We start from the raw sequence: 21,541 nt of genomic DNA on the forward strand, positions 1-21,541 counted from the left end.
GTTGTGCTCATATGAACTGATTTTTGTTTGCATCAGTGAACAATGCCATCTCGTGGTCAAATATTACCCAGTTGTCCCCTAAAGACGCAAATCACGCTGATAGTTTTTCTTTACGAAAATGTGCCGAAAGGTGAAGATTTGACATGGATGAAGGTGAAGTGTTACCATCAATATCGAGCAATCTTTGTTTTGTTCCAATAAAATTATGTGGTCATTTAAAATTTGATCGATCTAGGAGCGGAGGTGGTGATAAATGGGTGGGTGACTTGAGAGGATTTATTCTACCGAGGGCGGGTGATTGGGTGTGGTTGGGGGAGAGGCGAATGTGACAGAAAATAATTGTGAAGCAGGCTAATGTGTCCGCTATTAAAGTTGTTCAAGCTTTCTGCAAAAGTCAACATAAGTTTCGAGCAGGCACACAGTACGGAAACTCACTCTGATGTTGAATAAAGTTAAGTAAAGTCAAGTCACAGTCATTTTTATAGCCCTTAAACGCAAATAGTCTCAAAAGGGCTGCACAGACAACCATTAGAACATCCCTTGATCCGAAACCTACAAAAATTAATACAATTCCAATAAAACATCCCCACATTTTGAATAAATAATTGTAACAAGAAAAAATGGTTGTGGTTTTACAAGGTTTGGATTTTTCCAACAGTATTATTATATTCACTCTGCAACAACAACAAAAAACTGAATATCAGTGCATACCACCTTATATTACACACTGTCCGTTTAAATAACTGCTGTTATAGATAAATTCTAACTTTTTGAAGGTCAGCACTACATGTCAGTATTTTGAATTAGACAGAAAAAAATTGGAACCTTTGTAATTTTAATATTCTTAAAATAAATGCAACCCACTTGCGATTTTTTTCTCTAAAAGTAAGTAAAACCCTAATATTATGTTTAAATGACCTGCAGATGAATTAAAGCACGTTATGTTCGAAGTTAACCCAAATTTGTTTGAACAGTAAAAATAAATTCAACCAGAGCCTGTCTAACGCTTGGCTACCTTTAATTGTATCAGGTCCCTTCTGTTCTGCTACCACTGTAAATTGTTTCACTGAACCTAACAACTTTGTAGTTCTCCATCTGCCGTAAGGTACGGAATGCAAAACATTCCTTTATAGCATGATTAAAAGGTTTGTAGGCTCGCATATGTCCATGGAAATAGTGCTATTCAGATTTATTTTTTCACGGTTCAGTTGAAAAGAATGTAAGCGTTCAAATGATCACATTGAAGCAATGCTTGTCCTACAGTCACATTGGGTGGCAGAAGTATTCTTCAGGATTCATGGGTCACCATCTGTGGACTGTTTGGAACACATTTTTGCTAATTTCCTAGTAAAAAGAGTTATTTAATGTTCCAACCTCAAAGTTTAAGAAAAAACTACTTCAGGACAAGAGAAAAGTTTGGAAGTACCTGGTAGGACCATAATGTGTCTTTTTGGCTATGGGTTTTGCCACATTATTGTTTATGTAGGAAAAATAATTTGTCATCAGTGGGGTATCAAAACCAAGAACTTTGTTATGTATATATACAGTGCATCCGGAAAGTATTCACAGCGCTTCACTTATTACACATTTTGTTGTGTTACAGCCTCATTCCAAATTGTATTAATTTAATCTCTTATCTCAAAATTCTACACAAAATACTCCATTATGACAATGTGAAAAAGTTTTTTTTAAACTTTTTTTGAATTTATTAAAAATAGAAAACTAAGAAATCACATTTACATAAGTATTCACAGCCTTTGCTTAATACTTTGTTGATCCACCTTTGGCAGCAAATACAGCCTCAAGTCTTTTTGAATATGATCCCACAAGTTTAGCACACCTATCTTTAGGCAGTTTTGCCCATTCTTCTTTGCAATAAGTCTCAAGCTCAATCAGGTTGGATGGGAGACGTTTGTGCACAGCCATTTTCCGATCTCTCGAATTCAAGTCTGGAATCTGGCTGGGCCACTCCAGGACATTCACGGATGGTTCTGAAGCCAATCTTTTGAGATCTTGGCTGTGTGCTTTGGGTCGTTGTCCTGCTGAAAAATGAACCTTCGCCCCAGCCTCAGGTCAAGAGCGCTCTGGAGCAGGTTTTCATCCAGGATATCTCTATATATTGCTGAATTCATTTTTCCTTCTATCCTGACTAGTCTGCTAGTTCCTGCTGCTGAAAAACATCCCCACAGCATGATGCTGCCACCACCATGCTTCACTGTAGGGATGGTATTGGCCTGGTGATGAGCGGTGCCTGGTTTCCTCCAAACATGGCGCCTGGCATTCACGCCAAAGAGTTCAATCTTTGCCTCATCAGACCAGAGAGTTATGTTTCTCGTGGTCTGAGAGTCATTCAGGTGCTTTTTGGCAAATTCCAGACGGACTTCCATGTTCCTTTTACTAAGGATTGGCTTTCGTCTGGCCACTCTACCATACAGGCCTGATTGGTGGATTGCTGCAGAGATGGTTGTCCTTCTGGAAGGCTCTCCTCTCCCCACAGAGGAACGCTGGAGCTCTGACAGAGTGACCATCGGGTTCTTGGTCACCTCCCTGACTAAGGCCCTTCTTCCCCGATCGCTCAGGTTAGAAGGCCGGCCAGCTCTAGGAAGAGTCCTGGTGGTTCCAAATGTCTTCCATTTACAAATAATGGAGGCCACTGTGCTCATTGGGACCTTCAAAGCAGCAGAAAATTTTCTGTATCCTTCCCCAGATTTGTGCCTCAAGACAATCCTGTCTCACAGGTCTACAGACAGTTCTTTTGACTTCATGCTTGGTGTTTGTGCTCTGACATGCACACTCAACCGTGGGACCTTATATAGACAGGTGTGTGCCTTTCCGAATCATGTCCAATCAACTGAATTTACTGCAGGTGAACTCCAATTAAGCTGTAGAAAGATCTCAAGGATGATCAGTGGAAAAAAGATGCACCTGAGCTCAATTTTCAGCTTCATGGCAAAGGCTGTGAATACTTATGTAAATGTGATTTCTTAGTTTTCTATTTTTAATAAATTGAAAAAAAGTAAAAAAAAAAAAAAAAAACTTTCTCACATTTTCATAATGGAGTATTTTGTGTAGAATTTCGAGATAAGAGATTAAATTAATACAATTTGGAATGAGGCTGTAACATAACAAAATGTGGAAAAAGTGAAGCGCTGTGAATACTTTCCGGATGCACTGTATATATATACATGTATGTATGTATACCGGAGCCATTTCCCCCTTGTGGGAGGTGGCTAGAGTCAAGAACATATTCACATATTTTACTCTTTCTGGGAGATTGATACAGAGGAGGGGATTCCCAGCCCCCTCGCTCAACACAACTGAGGTGTTGGGAGTCATTAGGTGACCAAACCCCCCAATTCCAACCCCTAATGCTGAACGCGAAGCAGGAAGGCAACGGGTACCAATGTTTAAGTCTTGGGTATGACTCAGCCGAGGCAACCTCCCAGTCTCGGGGCGGGCGCCATACCCCCAAGGCCACCGAGTTAAATTATAATAATGAAAAAAAAACATGAAACACCGCTTCCTTTCTACTTGAATTAAAGGACCCTGTATGTCTGTCTGTCTGTCTGTCTGTCCGTCTATCAAACCCTCTAGCTCTCTCTATCCCTATCTCTCTATCTAGAATAGAATAGAAGAATATATTTCCTTCTCTCCTTTACTCTTTATCTCCATCTCTCTGTATCTTTCTGTATCTTTATCTCTCTAATGCCAAGCACCAAGCAGGGAGGCAAAGGGTACCAATGGTGTAAGTCTTAGGTATGACCCGGCCTAGGCTGGAAACAGCAACCTTCCAGTCTCGGGGAGTGCGCCCTACACAAGACCGAGCTGGCTATAGGTACTTGCAAAAAAAGTATTTTCTTTCTTGCATGATCAGGTTCCGCCATAAGACAGTTCTTTTGTTGGAAGTATGGGTAAGCAAAAGTATTAAATGATATTGTAAAAACAAAATTCCAAATGATTTTACCACAAATCTGAAAAAATCCACAATGTAGTTTCAAATAACTTCCTTCCTTGTCTTACCAAATGAAGAAAATTTACAAATTTCTTACCATTTTCTGTTTGTGTTTCACTAAACGAAACAAATGTGCGACCAATCTGAAGATTTTCTACCATTTTTCTTGTATGTTTTATTAAACATATGAAATCTGACATTTTAGGAAATGTATCAACAAAACCTGTCAGTAAAGACGCTGCCCTACTTTTGGACCATCGTTCGTAAGTTGATTTTTGTTTGTAAGTTGCTTCAGTGCTATATTTTGTATGGAATGTTTGTTTAAGGTGTATACTACTATGTTTAAGGCTTGTATAAGTAACCTGTATTGTTTTGAAACTGAAAAACAAACGTTTAATTAAATAACAAGCTCTATAAAGATACATAGAGTTAAGTGTAACTTACTTTTGCAAGATAAGCTTCGAAAGGTCCTCCTCCGTGTTAGAGTGGCCGAAAAAAAGTGTTCAACCATTTTCTCAACCGCATCAAGCTTTCTCACTCCACTTTGATTTCAAAAGAAACGGCTCGCCTCTTTACACTTTACACCAACCATATTTGATGGATGCACGAGATATCAAACAATAAAAATGTCAACGTTCTTAGCGTGCTGGAGAAACAGTATAGAATGTTTACACTCGAACTAGGTTGAGGAAGCATATTTCTTCTTCGGGGTGGATCCTGGGTGAGCTCTCGCAGTGCTACCGCACGCCGGTATCGGCAGAAAGAAGCACTACAATAATGTCCTGTACTCGGAAAAAGGTGGACACAATACAAAATCTAACCTACAGCAATGTCTGGATATTTTTCCGACATCGCCAATTTTTTTTTGTAAGTACCATTTTTCGTAAGTCGAATAGTCGTAAGTAGGGGAGTGTCTGTATCTATTTGAAAAAATCGATGTTTTAAATCAAAATTTGCTTGATTCAAGTAAACAATAGCAGCTAACGGCTGTAACCACAAACCTAGCATTCGTTTTTGTCGTTAAGGTCACTTAAAACGACATTATCTGCTAAATTATTTAGCAATGACTGCTCGTCAAGTGGTGTTAGTTGCTAACGTAAAGCTGCAGTGGCTATCATTGCTTATGTGGCTAGTTAATGCGTTAAAATGTGCTAGAAGCCAGAAGAGAATAAAAAGTCCCCAGGGACGGTTTTAACAATCCCGTTTGAGTCTTTCCTCTCTAATATCATTATATAGGCAACCTAAGGGGCCGGTCACACAGACATTTGCGGCTGAATCACGGCCAGAAATTTCTGCCTTTGAGGCGGACGCTATTGGACGCATTGAGATCGCCATTCAGACGAGATACAGCCGTGCTTAACACGAGGTCGGAATTTCGCGCGCGGGTGGCAGCGCGAGAAAGTTTTGCGCTGCTCAATTCTACAGAGGGCGGGTACACAGCCTTTCACGAGCGTATTGAGGCTGAACCACGGCCAGAAATTTCTGGCCGTAAAGCAGATGCTGTTGGGCGCTGTTGGACGTTTTGAGACCGTCATATGGACGAGATAGAGCAGTGCTTTACTCGCGGTCGGAAATTTTCACGTGGTTGGCCGCGCTCAAAACTTTTGAGCTGCTCAAAAGTTTGAGCCAAGTTAAACCGCGTGCCGGACACGTGGTCAACACGAGGTAATGACGCGGAATTGACGCGGAACGACGTGCTCTGGCCGCGGCCAGGGCGTGGTTACACATGGGTAGGACGGGAAATTTCAGCGGGTAATTGTGGGTGGAGCATGGAAATAGCATGTTCTGCGCCTGTATCGCGGTGTTATTACGTGAAATTAGCGTGTTAGGCGTGTGACGGTCAAACGCCTTTCTCCGCGTATAAACAGCGCGAATGCCGAGCACACGTCAGTTGTGCTCGAGACGTCAAGGGGGTGCACATGGATCCCCGTCAGCGTAGTTTCTCTTCATTTCGAATAAATCTTTCGGTGCATTCGCAATGGTAGCAGCAAGGCTTTAATGCTAGGACCTTAGCTTGGCCTCTTGGCTGAGAGTAAGAGTCCCGGTTCCTAAGCTTTGTAGCGTATTATGAACTGATCGATAATGGATAATGAATAAAGAAGATAGAACAATAACCCCTAAAGCCCCCCCCGACCCCCCCGTCAGCATAGTGACCTCGTCTTAATCCATTTTTATTTCTTGACATTTCTTTTCAAGATAATAAAATAAAAATGATGCCATAGCTTGAAATCTTGATCTTCACGGGACTGTGTCTTGTGCGGTTATGATTTCTTCAGCCCGGTGCCGAGATTTGCATCCCCTCGCTACTACAACCACTTTTATCTCGTTTTATCTCACTTTTAGGGAATGTAATGGCGAACATATAACCAAAACCACTTCGTCTTGCATTTGTTGGAAATGTAATACAACTTAAACCATTCCGTCTTTGTTTTTGTTGTGAACGTAATCGAACGGTAAATCCTCCCCCCCCTCGCGTGAACGCGCATTCTGCTGCGCTTCCAACGAAAGCGATCGTAGTCTATATAAAACGCTTATTAAAACTATAAAGCGAGCTAATTATAACAATTGGGAGATCCTAGTCTATATAACGCGTTTATTTAAACAATAAAGTGCGATCGTATTCTACAAAATGCGTTTGTTAATGTGGATGAAAAAGTCACGCGAGGGGGTGGGGCGGTGTGGGTGTTGCGTAGGAGTCGGATTTGGGCACAACACCGGCTCGGGAGCTTTTATACCCGTGGTCCACATGAGAAAATGACGCAGAAATGACGCGATGAGGAAGCGGAACAGTCGCCGGCGTCTGTTTTGCGGGCATACCACCGATGAACAGCGGGTTGGCCAATTTTGCGCATTTTCCATCCCGGGCAACCACGGGCAAAAAAACCCCGCAAAATTTTAGCCGTGATTCAGCCGCAAACGGCTGTGTGACCGGCCCCTAAGGAGTGTAATCCATGCCTAATACACATTCCCTATTTTTTCTAAGTATCAACAGTTGTTTTAAAACCAAAAACAATATGAATAAAACCATTGATTGTCAAATCATTGCCATTATTTCTTTGGATTGACCGTCACTCCAAAAGGTGTCTGAAAGACAGACGCTGTATTTTGTAGCTTGGTGGAAACATTGCCTGGGGGGTATCTTACCTGTTCTTAATTTGTTAAATTTCAACATTATTTTCTTGTTTTGCATCTCCAGAAATGGTAAATGGTCTGCATTTATATAGCGCTTTTCAAGTTAATGAAGACCTCCCAAAGTGCTTTACAATGTGCTTCACACTAACCCATTCACACACACACTCACACACCAATAGGCCATGCAAGGTGCCTACCTGCTTGTTTGGGGGCATTAGGGATTCAGTGTCTTTCCCAAAGACACTTTGACGTATGGGATAACGAAGAAGGAGGAATTACCTTCAAATTATTCAATATAACCTAAAGTCATCAGCCCGAAGATTGGGTCTTTGGTGCAGTTGGGTGTTCCGACAGGACAATGACCCCAAACATACATCAAAAGTGGTAGTGGGATGGCTAAATCAGGTTAGAATAAAGGTTTTAGAATGGTCTTCCCAAAGTCCTGACTTAAACCCCATTGAGAACTTGTGGACAATGCTGGAAAAACAAGTCTGTCGTAAAGCCATCAAAATTAACTGAACTACACCAATTCTGTCTAGAGGAGTGGTCAAAGACTCAACCAAGAAGCTTGTGAATGGCTACCAAAAGCCTCTAATTGAAGTAAAAATGGCCAAGGGACATGTTACCAAATATTAGCGCTGCTGTATGTATATTTTTCACCCAGCAGATTTGATCACTTTTTCTGTTAACCCATGATAAAGTCAGAAAAGAACCAAACCTCATGAATGTTTTTGTGACAAAGAACTATGTGTTCCAATCATTTTATCCGAAACAATCAGAGTTGTAGAAGTAACTGGAAACTCATGCGAGCCATGACATTATGTTCTTTACAAGTGTATGTAAACTTTGGACCACAACTGTACATAGTTACAATTAAAAGGTACTGCATACCGCAACTGTTCTGCCTTTGAGAAACATATAGCCTGGTCTTCGAGTGCCCTCTTGTAGTTAATATGTCATTATGTTACTTTTCTGAAATGACTCAAAGCACACAAAAATCTACCCTTTACTGAGGACAAAGCATAATCTTAACAAAACACATGTATTTATTTATGATATCAGTTATCTTACAAGTGCAGGCAAGACAAAATCCCAGTCTCATGTGACTCTATGTTAAAAAAGAAAGCTGCTGCTGGTGATAGCTTCTCAACCTTTTACGGAATGCATATCCATTACACACATGGCCACCAATGAGCAAGCAGCAGGTCGGCCTAATCCCACTTGGACTTTCTCCGGTCCAGGAGTTTCACATTTGCTGCTACCTCAAAAAAAACACAATCATCTTGCTGTCCCTCAGACACATTCCCAAGGTGCTGCTTGCGCTTGGTTTTAATGCTACAGAATTGGTATGTTGTAAAACGGTGGCTTCGTATCATAAAGAGGGAAGCTGGAATTTAATACAGATGATCTATTTTTGGGGAAATCTAATTAAATTGGAGGTTGTTCCTGGAACAGATTCAAAATTGCAAGTTGTTTTATAGTAGTCATCAAGTGTCGATCTTTAAATCGAGTAATCTCTGCGCTTCCTGTGAAGGGTCCTAAAACATTGGAGGCCCAGCGCTGATTAATCGAAAAGTAGTGATCGGTGTCAACAAGATAATATGAAATCATGTTTGTCCACCGGGTGACACAGAGACTGAATTCAGGGGAAGCCCATTATAGCCACTCTACAAATGTATTTGTTAATTAAAAGCCATGAGCCTATTTACACTAAATCTGAAAAATATCTAAATAATAAGATATTAATATTAATAATAAAATCTAATATTTATTGTTGTAAATAGAAGTAGAGAAATATACAAAGTGATAGAAATTGGTTGAAATAGATAGAAAGAGCTAGAGGAAGAGGTGTAGAAATAGATAGATTTAGAGATTGATAGAGAAATAGATAAATGTAGAGAGATAGATACAGAAAAATACAGAGAGATGGATATAAAGAGTAAAGGAGAGAAGGAAAGATAGATAGAGAGATAGGGATAGAGAGGGATAGAGAGAGTTAGAGGGCTAGAGAGCTAGAGGGCTTGATAGACAGACAGACAGACAGACAGGGTCCTTTAATTCAAGTAGAAAGGAAGCGGTGTTTCATGTTTTTATTTCATTATTATAATTTAACTTGTGCAACACCTATCTTTACAAGTGTATTTATTTATTTATTTATTTATTTATTCATCAGCCTAAAATTTCAAACCAAGAGGTGCCCAAATCATATCGAATGCTGTTCTTGAACCATTTCGAGAATACGGATGTTATTTGTCTCTTTTGAAAGGTAATACTTTGAAGTGTTGTCCCAAACTGAAATAATTACTGCGAGTGAGTCATCTGAGTTGGAACACACAAAAATAAACGTTTTTTTTCTCACCTGAACGTTTTTTCATTCAATCAAATGCCTGCAAAAGAGTGTGGCATGGGCATCTTAGCTGGAAAACAGGTGAGCTTGAAGCCTTACCTGGTACCTTGTCCAATTTGATCACTATCTGAAAAACTAAACATTGTATTTTACACATTTTTCTAATGTTATGTCCAGGCGTTTCCAAAAGTGCCGATTTGGAAACGTGCACACTTGTGCGTAATAATGGTCCATAAACTGAATCATGATTTGTTTTGTATACGTTAACTTTCGGCTTCAATTTGAATTCCCACCGTAACTGTGTACATTTTATGTTGGAAATTGTATTGGCTAAACAATATGTGAATCCACATTTGAATCAGTCACTATTTTCTAAGATTTTTTAAGCTGAATTAATCATTACATTTTTTTCATTAGGTTTTTTTTTTTTTTTTAAAAACAGGCCCACTCGTAGGTTGTCACAGGCCAAAGAATGCGGAAAAAAAGCTTGAGGTTGGCCAAGAGCGGTGTCAATCAATTGGTCAGAGGGTAATAGAAGTATTGAAAATGATCTGAAGAGTCTGTTTTTTTAAAGGGGAGTAATGAAGCCAAACAAACGTATACAACAAAGATTGTCAAACAATGCAGGAATACTTTTAGGTGGATTTTTTTTTTAATATGTCGGCATTTACACGGTTGGATTCACTAGACTTTTGTGAATGCAACCGCACCGTACTTGCAGGGAATCGTATCATGGGCTGTCTCCCAGGAGGCATTACAGGTTAGTTTTTGGGTATTTTAGTTTAGACAGGTCTGTCATGTTTTTCTAATGGATATATATTTGAATGGTCATCATTTCAAGAGTTTACGCTTTCCAATGACATGTGGCATGAAGTATTTTATTGACTGGTGACATTGTGAAGGCACAACTTTGTTTACTAATGTCCCGTCTGCGGGCAATGGCGATGTTCAGGGGTTAATTTCAATAAACTAATTTGGGATTAGTTCATTGTTGTATGTTGAATGTCTTGCTTTTAGCAAATTGTTGAGAATTTATTTAACCAAACATGTTCAAATATGTATTGGGAGGAGGTCAACACGATCGATTCTGGCAGAAAAGACTGCTAGCCCACCAGAAATCGACGTTCGCCACATTCACTTAAGCTTGTTTTTAACATTTAAATTACTACATTGATGCATTCTTTTTTTTTGCTATTCCTGGGAATTTATCTTATTTCCATTTTGCAGTTCCATACCGTATGCATCCATGAGTGCCTCGTTGGCACATACCAGCAAGCTATCAGGGACTGTAATACCTCATCGAGCAGTGAAGTTCCCCTCCCATTAATTTCTCAACTCCTGCAGAGAAGTGCCCTGCCCGACTATTAATAGGACTTATAACAACAAGCCACACAGTATGCAAAAGCGGCCAAAAGAAGGCAAGCCCAGCCTTGACAAAATAAATTACCCGCCTGCTTGTTTGCAACACAAATTTACTTAAATTGGGACGTCTTGAAAAGTGCACTTAAATAGTTTTGGGAACATAGACCTTGCGCTCCACTCAATGTGATCCAAAAACTTCTGGCGCCACCCAAATGATTGACCAATACGGGTTTTGTAGGGCCGATATTTATTCCGATTATTAATATTATGAAGAAGCTAAAGATTGATATTTGGAGCCAGGATTTATTTGCTGTAAAAGCTTAAAAATTGGAGTAATACATTTTGAATAATCCAAAAAGAAACAAAGAATATTTGTTATAAAATCAAATAAAACTTTATTAGCTCTCTGAGTACAGGAAATAAAATTAGTCTATCAACCAGAATTACCATCATTTTTTGCTCTCTCAGTCACAAACACACACGCTTGATTGACAAACTCATGTTATGATAAGAGCTAATATATCAGTCTCCGCCTGAACACACTTCCCTAAAATATGTTCACTACTTTTTACACTATCTCTTAATCTCACACATGCTTGTCTGTCACAGGGTTTTTAAAATCTTAATACTATCAGCGGTCTTGATTCACAGGCATGTCGGGACTCAGCAGAACTGCAGCTGTTTACTTCATTCTAACAATATTTGTCCTGTTTTTGTTTTTTTTATCCAATCAGGAGGTGCGTGGTGGGTAGTGTCAGAAGGCAGAAGAGAGGGATAGAGGCTCAGCTGCATCTGACCCTAAATAACCCAATTTAATAGGTCAGCTAAATAAAAAACAAATGCAAATACTGATATACATCTCATTCCCAAATATTGGTGCCGATAATCAGAGCTCTAATCCACCCTCCGCACGTGTAGCAATATCTCCTGCTAATTACAGCCCCAAATGACACACCGAGCTTGACGAGAAGAGACACTCGCGAGAGGGCACGCCAACACGATGGGCATGATAAATCCGAGCGGGTGCAGGCAGTGGATCAAACACAGTTTGTGAGTTGAAATGTCGGGAAAATTCAGATGTTAGCCGAACTCGGGTTGATAATGACCTTCCGTCTTGTTCGGATGCTTCCCGAACAAATGAGGTGGGAGATTCAACTTGGTCGAGAAAACCAGTGAACTGCTAAGTGCTGAGATCCTAGCACAGAGAAAGTTTTTGTGTTCTAAAAACATTTTTTTCCCGATGTGAATTACTGACAAGTACGAGTTATAAATTACGTCCAAAATTTAAAAAAGTTTATGCTTTCACCTCAGGAAGGGTCACCAACATTTTTGAAGTAGAAAACCTCCTTTTTGTTTCTGATTAGCATTGTAGGGTTTTTTTCTAGCTTTAGTTTTGAAAATCGTTAGGATTGAAACAAATTATTCTTTACTGCAATCAGTAAACAAATTTATGTTGCTTGTGCTCCATCGTAAATCTTTTTTCTTTCTCTGAAGAATGCTAAAATTTCCTACAATGATAAAAAAATAATTACGTTATTACTTTGAGTTCTTTGAGATGTGATATAAATTACTAATCCCGAGAAAATGGGTTCAATGAACCAGGACAATGGAAATAGCACACACAAATTTTGTTAACAGGGAGAATTAATGATAGGAGAAAAAAAAGGGGAGGGGAACGCGCCGGAGATTATAGGAGAATTTCGACAGCTGAAAGTCTACACAATGCAATGTACCGTAAAAATAAGACACAAGGCTTAAAACAGCTGATGTTCATTAACAAGTATTCTCCATACATATATGGCATTTATTCAGGCTTTAAGTTGAAAAATATGCTGAAATAGTACTACATTACTGATCCAGTTTTTATCAGTAGTCTCACACTATATCTTACAGGATGGGTGCATGTTCTAATCCATCTCCATCCATGTTGAAGGATTAACAAGGCAATGCTGTACGTTTCAAAATGTGTTTATATGGTGTACAAAGAACTATATGTTGTAACATAATATATGTACTTTATTATCCTGAACATGGTCTCAAAGCATTTGTGATATACTTTTTTGTTTTCACCATTTGGAGAAAGAATTAAAGCTCCAGTGACACGTCCAATGTGGTCATATTCCTTCTTTGGTGGTTCAACTCTGTGTCATATTGATGACACTACACAGTTTTATGAAAAACAGATCAAGAATAAGTAATAAGAACTGGACAATCACCAAAACAGAATAGCTCTACCAAGAAAGCAGCCAAATTAAATTTTGCAGCAACTGCTCACAATCATGCATAGTAGACCCAAGAAGTCTGTGGTTTCAAAAAAGATGAAATTAATGTGAGAAACTTGATCCGTTGATCCAAACAAAAGACGCCCCCCTAGAAGGACGGAGATCTGAAGAGCACGCTGGGAAAAGGTGCGCGAGCTTCCATGCAGGACATTACGGCGGTGAGCAGGCAACGGGAAAGAGCCAGCAAGTCATAAATCTCCCAGCTCTCAAAGGGTCAGACATGAGGGAATGGGGGGAAAAAAGTAGAGGGCGGGGGGAAAATTGTCTGAGTGGAGTAAAGGAGAATGGTGGTGGCGAACCAAACGGCGTGACCGACTTTAGCTTCCTGAATCAAGCAGCAGTCGGTCACGCTATGACAGCGGGAAAACTACATCCCCCTCATTTGCATTTACACATTGAACCGACTTGGCGTACTTTCCAGGGAACATGGTAGGCCTCACATATGTACAATATATGTAAAGCGATGCTTTGCTACTTATACGCACCAGTACAAAGTCAAGAGAAGTATCCATGCGTCTCTCTATCTCTCTTTTCTAAATCTGAAAAATACCAAAATAATATAATAATAGTATTAATAATAATAATCTTTATTGTTGTAAATAGAAAGAGCTAGAGATTCATGCAGGTTGCGCTAGAGAAATAGATATATGTAGTGCAAGAGAGCTAAATAGAGACCTAGATAGAGAGCAAGCTAGAGAGCTAGCGAGAAAGCCAGAAAGCCAAATGGATCAAGAATCAGGGAGTTTTTAGCATATGTTGTTCTTGTGTTTTGTACTTATCCATAGAAGTCATGTTTACACTGCTTTTCTGATTTTTGGTCCTTAATAAAGAGAAGTACTTGTGGAGATTCAGCCCAGGTTAACTTAGCTCGTTGGCTATCTGGTATCAATCTTGTATACTGTTATAAAATTAACATAGGTCACTGAGTATGTTGTCACCATAACATGAGTTTTCCAGCTATACAGACGCTACTTACGAACATTCGAGTTACGGAATACGGTAGACACGAACATTTTTTGGGGGAAAAATATCCGGACAATGCTGTAAGTTAGCTTTTGTATTTTGCACCTTTTTCCGCCACGTGGCGCTGTGTTAGGTCACCCAGCATCCACCCCAAAGAAGACATCTGACTTCCTCTTCCTAGTTCGTGTGTAAAATATTCTATATTGTTTATCTAGCATGCTAATAACTTTTTATTGTTTGATATATCGTGCATCCATTCAATATGGTTGCTGTAAATTGTAAATAAGAATCGAGGCGTTTCTTTTGAAATGAAAGTGGAATAAGAAAGCCTAATGCGGTTGAGAAAATGGTTGGGTCGCTTTTTTTTCGGCCACTTTCTACCCCGAAGCAGGAAGTCGCCTATCTCTTGAAGCTCATCTTTTAAAAGTAAGTTAAACTTAACTTTATTTATCTTTATAGAGCATATTATTTTATTAAATGTTTATTTTTCAGTACAAAACAATACAGGTTACTTATAAAAGCCTTAAAACATACTTATATAAACCTTAAACATACAAAATATAGCACTGAAGCAACTTACAAACAAATTCCATTTACGAACAGTCATCCGGAACGTATCTCGTTCGTAAGTAGGGCAGCGTCTGTATCAAATGTATTAGATAGATAGAGATAGATAGATAGATACTTTATTATTTATTTATTTATTATTATTAGTTAATAATCACAGCATTACTTCAATAGTAACATTACTCATTTAGTTGTTATAAATGCACTTACGTTCATCCACATTATTGAATAAAGTATTTACTTGCTGTATCCTTTCATATCAGTACTTTCCTAGCAAAGGTCTTCCGATGCGTCAGCCTTATCTTATCAAACAACCTTCAAAATCCAGCTGTGTGCAGTTTTAAGAAAAAGTATCTTGTTCATTGAGATACTTTCTCTTATTTTGTAATGTGAGTTCCCAGAAGAGCCTGTTAGAGTTCCATTTTACGTTTTGCATAATCCACGCCTTTCCCCTATAAGAGAGTGGCCGAAACAGATGTCGATGCCTTTCTTGGTGGGAGACGAGCTTCCCATCGACTGGACCAGAGTGCACTCTGATTTTGTCTTTATTTTGAAACTTTGTGATATATGACCTCAGCTGCATTGCTTCTCTCCAAGTCTATTTTGTCAAAGTCAAAATACTCGGTCTGGTCCAGGAAAAGGACACGCGGCGAGACATCGGAAATGTCCTTTTGCCCTCAATACCTAGAAAGGAGCTCCAAGAGCATATTATAAACAAAGCAACATCACGGTGTGATGTAATACTATACCACGAACAGGACTGTACTACCACCTCTTTTGTGGTTGATTCAATGTTTTGAGTACACAAAACCTTTGTTACAAAATCATGAAGGTGCAGACTCCGGACCATTTTGGCGCAGACAGGTGGTGGACAAAGCCAAGGGCAACATAGCCCACCCTATCCATGCCCTTAAAGACAAGTCTGTCCAACTTGCCTCTGGGAGACGCTACTTTGCCCCAGAAGGGAAAAAAATGATCATATTTAAGGTATTTATCATTTATTTGTTGGTGATAGGAATGAGTGGAGAGGTGTTGTGAAAGCATGGTGGGGTGTTTAGACGTGTTCTAAGTGATGGACAGGGCACCCATATGATGCAGTAGGGGTAAACCAGTGAAAGCTGTCGGGGCCTGCTGTTGAACGAAAGCATGAACAACTTGGGTACCAAGGTGCTTAAATTGTTTGGGTGTTTGGGCATTTGGGTTGGCCATGGTCCAAAAAATTTTGTGTGTGATTTTTGATACATGTTCCTTTTTTAATTTTCTTTATTTTTGTATGTGTTTGTCTTGCTGTCGGTCACCCCTCTCAGGGGATATGACCAGGGTAGATAGATAGATAGAATATTTATTTATTTTGAAGTACCATGTCTAAAACAATGCACACTATTGTGGTGATGTGACAATCATGTCAATTCTCATTCTAATCTATTTTATTATATTCAATAACGTATAGTGTGACTGTTGGTTGTTCTATTCTGTCAGTGTTTTTTTTTTTTTTTTTAAATTCGACGTTATTATTAATATTTTTATCCTGCTGTGAACCAGGCCTTTAAACTGGATTAGGATAGTCTGCTAGACTTGAATTGACAAGAACAGGGCACCTACAGGTCACATTTTCAAAACATTGCCTATAAAAATTTCCATCCTTTCACAAGAGCAATGACAGGGTCACTCGTTTTGTACCAGAAAGACATACTATAAGCCAGGGGTCTGAAAATCGCAATTTTAGCCCCCAGGATGATAGTTTGAGGCCCATGCCTTAATAAAAACAAGAAAATACAAGATAAAAAGGACAAAAAAGGCAAAAAAAAAGGGAAAAGTAAAATGGAATAAGACAAAAAGTATGACTTAAGTCAAATAAAATATTTTTTTTTCTTTTTCGTTTTTGTCTTTCTTTCTTTTTAATCTTATTTTCTTTCCTTTTCTCCATTGTCCTTAATTGTCTTTTCAGTCCAGGTTTCTTTTTTGTCTTTTTTTTCTTGTTTCTTCTTCCCTGTTTTTCTTCTCCACATCTTGTAGTCTTCCTTGACTCATTTTGTTTGCGTTACACATTCAAGCGACATCTAGTGGACAAATGTCAAACACTGTCCCTTTAAAAACAGCGGAAAGTTTTATCAGCCCTGTTTTTGTGGAAAACTCCATTCAACCCAAACTCACCCAGACTCTAGTGTCAGCGCCCCCCAACTCAATTGAGTTTGAGACCCCTGCTCTAAGGTGTCCTTACAGTCCATGATTTCTTTACTCAGACAACCACAAATATCTCTTTTTAAAACTCTTCCCACAAACATACACACAGGAGACTGTTAGAAACCTATTTGGAAAAGCTAGAATACTTTTCTAAGTCTCCTTTCCTATTTTTCTTCTCAAATTCTTTATCCCCAGCATCTCCCCAGCTTTAGTCCTCACAGTGGGCGACCCCAGAGAAGATGCCGATGATGTGACTCCCCTCCAAAGAGGCTCAGCATATCAACGAGTAGACAGACTCGCCTGAAAGCTTCCCCCAAAGCTGAGCCGCCTCTTGAAACACTCCCCCACCTGGCGAAGGTAATCCCTGTCCCCTTTCTGCCACAAAAGGCTAGCACACTGGGCAAGAGGATTCATTCTAAGATGCTCAGATGCTTTGAAATGCCATGATTTACTGCTTCCATTGCCTTTGTTAGGCACACAATATAGACAAATGTCCCGGAAAATGGGAGGTAATTGGAAGACTGCGTTGTGTTACATTCCCCTAGGAAGTTATTTCATCATCCAGGAGTTCCTTGCTTAGTGCACAGGTAACGGAATTGAGCTTTTTTTTTTAAAAAGGTTGCCACAAAGCTTGAATCATTAATCAGTCTAAGTCAGGGTTCCTGCAGCTTAAGGCAAGGTAAATGTAAGACTTTTAAAGACGTTTTAATGCCTTTTTGAAATAAAATTGAAGACCAAGATGGAAAAAACACAACATTGAAACATCTTTCCAACCATTATCTGCACCGCTTATCCTCAGTAGGGTTGCGGGGGTACTGGAGCAAGCTATCCTCGGGCAGTGGGCAGGGGACACGTTTTTGGAATGTGGTTGTGCCTGGAGGAAACCAACACAAGCACAGGGAGAGCATGCAAACTCCGCACAGGAAGGGTGGTAGCTGAATTGGAACCTATGTCTTTCCTGTCTGAGCAGATCTACAGGAGAGCTCAGTTGGGATGTGCCTCCATTGAAAGGGCTACCCAAAATCAATCTCAGACTCAGAGTGTTTCTTTCTTTACTTTGATACAAGTTTCTACCTTGACAAAGTCATGATAATCATTGAAACAAAGAAACATCAAGAAATACGAAGAAAGTACACCAATCGCGACCCTCACTAATTGAATGTCTTCAATCCATCATAACTATTATTAATGTTAAAGGAGGATAAATATGATTTTTTTTTTCTGCCATCTCCTCCACTGCTCTGCATCCACCAGCCACTCCACTTGACCAAGTGATGTCACACCAAAAGTAAATATATATTTTGTTTACAGGCATACTTAGTGCTATTTAAACATATACTGTACATGTACATTACATAAAAGTAGTATTCAATAGATAGTATTTTGTTACTTCAAGGTTTTTATCAGGGTTACCAAGGATTTGGAACGCTTTAGCTATGGATTACTGTAGGTTTTTATTCCCCGCTACAGTATACTACAATTTCACTATGTGTACTGCACACTCAACCAATACTTGATAAGATCTTGTACCACAAAAGTGAAGCCAACAAATTAGAGTTGCAAGAACACCGTCGAACACGATATAAACACCAACCTCCCGCACACTTCTCGAACAATAGCCTTGGCAAGGCCGAGTTTGGCAGGGTGTCAAGCGGTGTGCACGCGGGCAGCGGTTGAGCCGTCTTTGTTTTGCCGCCTCCACAATCCACTCACGACGCTGCTTCACACGGGATATTTTCCGCGTCTAATTAACGCGCGGGGCGCTTGTATAAAACGGATAATGAGAGCTGTGATCGCGGCAGCGTGAAGTCGGGCGATAGGGGCTGAGGGGGGGGCTTCGCAGAGGGGAGAAGAAACGGGGGTGCTTCACAGTTATTAGCCTGACACTTGAACGAGAGGTGGGTAGGTGCCTGCACGCTTATGAATCAGGCGCACACACAATCCTTATCTTTGAGGTATTTTGCATTGCATATATATAGCTTTTTAGCATGTGGCTGTATTTATGCAGGAACCTCTGTGGTGCATCATTACTAAAGACCCAAGAAAAGAGCCGCAGGTTCTAGAGCGTTCTCCATTCGGGCGCCGGTGTTGTGGAATGCTCTTCCCCCCGAGATTTGATCTGCAACCTCAGTGGAATTGTTTACATCTAGGCTTAAAACACACTTCTATTCCATAGTTTATGAGTGACCTATATTTCACGTTGATGATATCTGTATTATTTGCTATTGCATCATCCGTTGCAACCTGGTCATCTTGGAAGAGGGTTTACAACATGGTTGTCTTCTCAAGGGTTCTTCATTTTCCTCATGATGAGGTTTTTGAGTTTTTCCTTGCCCTCATTTAGGTTTTAGATCAGGGGATGGTATAATAATAGTCTGTGGTTTGCAATAATATGTGGTCTGTGCAGCCCTTAGAGAATCCTTATGATAAAGGGCTATACAAATGAACATAAATTGACTTGACTATTCTGTTTTTGTCAAGAACAGGATCGGGACCCAAATGCGTGACGTTTCTCACACAAGCCTTTTATTTTGCAATACTCTGTGGTCTATGCAGCCCTTTGAGACTCCTTGTGATTAAGGGCGTCACAAATAAACATGACTTGACTTAATGGCTGTAGTAATATTTTGTTTATATATAAAAAGGGTTTGCACACGTTTTTCATGGCCAAATTCAAGCACGTTTAAGGACTTTTAATTTTTCAATTCTGCCAGTACCATTAAAAATGAAAATCTGGTGTGAATCATGTATTTTGCCGAATTACACATGTATCTGTGATTTACACATTCAATTTTTAATGTTGCGTGTGCATTTATCAAGACAAATGCCCATTGGACTTTTGGAGTACATCGCAAATATTTTCTGTGGGTGTGAACAAATATTTTTGAAACAAATCTCTCCCTATATAGGTGTTGGGTAAATGATGGAATTATGTAGCCTAAATGTTCTATGCAGGAAGTTAATCCCTTTACATATCACCTACTTTATTTTTTTTTGCATAGCCCATAATATTCTTTACTTCATTCATTCATTATCTTCACTGCTTATCCTCAGTAGGGTTGCGGGGTGCTGGAGCCCATCCCAGCTATTCTCGGGCATTTGGCAGGGGACAACCTGAACTGGTTGCCAGCCAGTCGCAGGGCACACAGGGACACACAACTCACTCGCTCATTTACACCTAGGGACAATTTGGACCAGCCAATTAGCCTGACATGCATGTTTTTTGAAATGTGGGAGGAAACCAGAGTGCTCGGAGGAAACCCACGCAAGTACGGGGAGAACATGCAAACTCCACACAGGAAGGTTCGATCTCATGACCTCAGAAGTGTGCCGCACGCGCGCTAACCACTGCGTGGCCGTGCTGCCCTAGCCCATAACAAATGTCCCTAGTTGATACATAATCCCTGCACTGATACACATTTCATAGTTCCGTTGTAGCATGCACGTGTCCCGGGGAGGGCCATGATGCTACATAGGACGATTCCATACAAACCAAAGCCAGCTGCAGTTCATCACGAGGGAAGAAGAAACGCAATGGCAAAGCCAAGCCATCAGAGAGCAGTGACGGCATCATTTTTAAGCAGACTTGTTAAAAACATTGCAACAATTTCAAACATTAACTAGCACTTCACCCAAAATTCAAGCACATTTCAACCCCTTAAAAACACAACATTACAATTCAAGCATTTTAAAGGATTTCAAGCACCTGTACCGACCCTGTCGAAACCAATCAATCATACAGTATTATATAAGATAATGGATGCTTTAACTGAATCAAATGTAATAATTTACAGTTGGCTATGTTTAAATAATTTAAAATTGTAATAACACCGTTCACCATTAGGTAGCAGGAGTGGCATAGTTGCACTTGTGTACAACAGTTTCTCATGATGTAATTTCTTAAGGCAGAAGTAGAAGTGGGCCATCTAGCCTCTTCTTCTGGTAACAAAAACATGCTGTTCAAAACGCTTGTTTTTTCTAGTGCTTGCTTGATATTTGGCAAGGCACTTTAGAGTCAACATAGGTAGTTTAAACTCTTGGTCTGGAGCAATACATGAATGGGCATTTCATAAGGAACAGTGTGAAAAGGTTTTTCCTCATGACGTCACTATTATTTGCAAAAATAAAACTGGACCGTAACTCTATGCCACTAAATTATCAAAATCCTTTCTTGATTTACTTACGGACACAGAATTAAACTGTGACCCTCTTATTATTTATGTTATGCTTCCTGTAGTATTACGACCAATATATCTAATAGCCGAACGGAACCAATTTTAAAAAAAAAAACAAGTAGAAAGAGAGTGTGTCCAAACTATGGCCCATTATGACTTGTAGGTTGTTTTGGGACCACAGCCTATAATAAAAACTTTATCACTACTACTCCAATTATAATATAAATGATAGTGTGGTTAAAAAAATATACTCGACAAATCTAGTAATAATAAATAATACATTTAAAGGAATATGTAAATGTAAATGCCAATTTGCTATCAAGGCTCAGGGCACTTTATTGCAAAATATAGCTTGTTTAAATCACAAGAATTTTTTCAAGTAAAATAATTAAAATACTAATGTAAAATAATAATCCAATTCCCTATCCAATGTTTTATATTATTCTAGATTAATTTTTGCATTCATATATTGTATTTTATTAGAAATATTTTTTAACTTTATTTTCAAGTAAAATGTTTCTGTTTCTTTAGTTACTTAATTTAAAAAAAATAATATCAATAGTATAAAATAAAAATA

General features: G+C 39.3%; 1 protein-coding gene across 3 annotated transcripts in view; it reads right to left on the reverse strand.

The window, feature by feature from the left end:
• Positions 1–21,541, reverse strand: part of LOC148362813 (PDZ domain-containing RING finger protein 4) — a 248,545-nt gene that overhangs the window by 93,239 nt on the left and 133,765 nt on the right. The window lies entirely within an intron of this gene.

This window comes from Urocampus carinirostris, chromosome 7, assembly GCF_059441175.1.
Source record: "Urocampus carinirostris isolate Australia breed hairy pipefish chromosome 7, RoL_Ucar_1.0, whole genome shotgun sequence".
Classification (NCBI taxonomy): Eukaryota; Metazoa; Chordata; class Actinopteri; order Syngnathiformes; family Syngnathidae; genus Urocampus; species Urocampus carinirostris.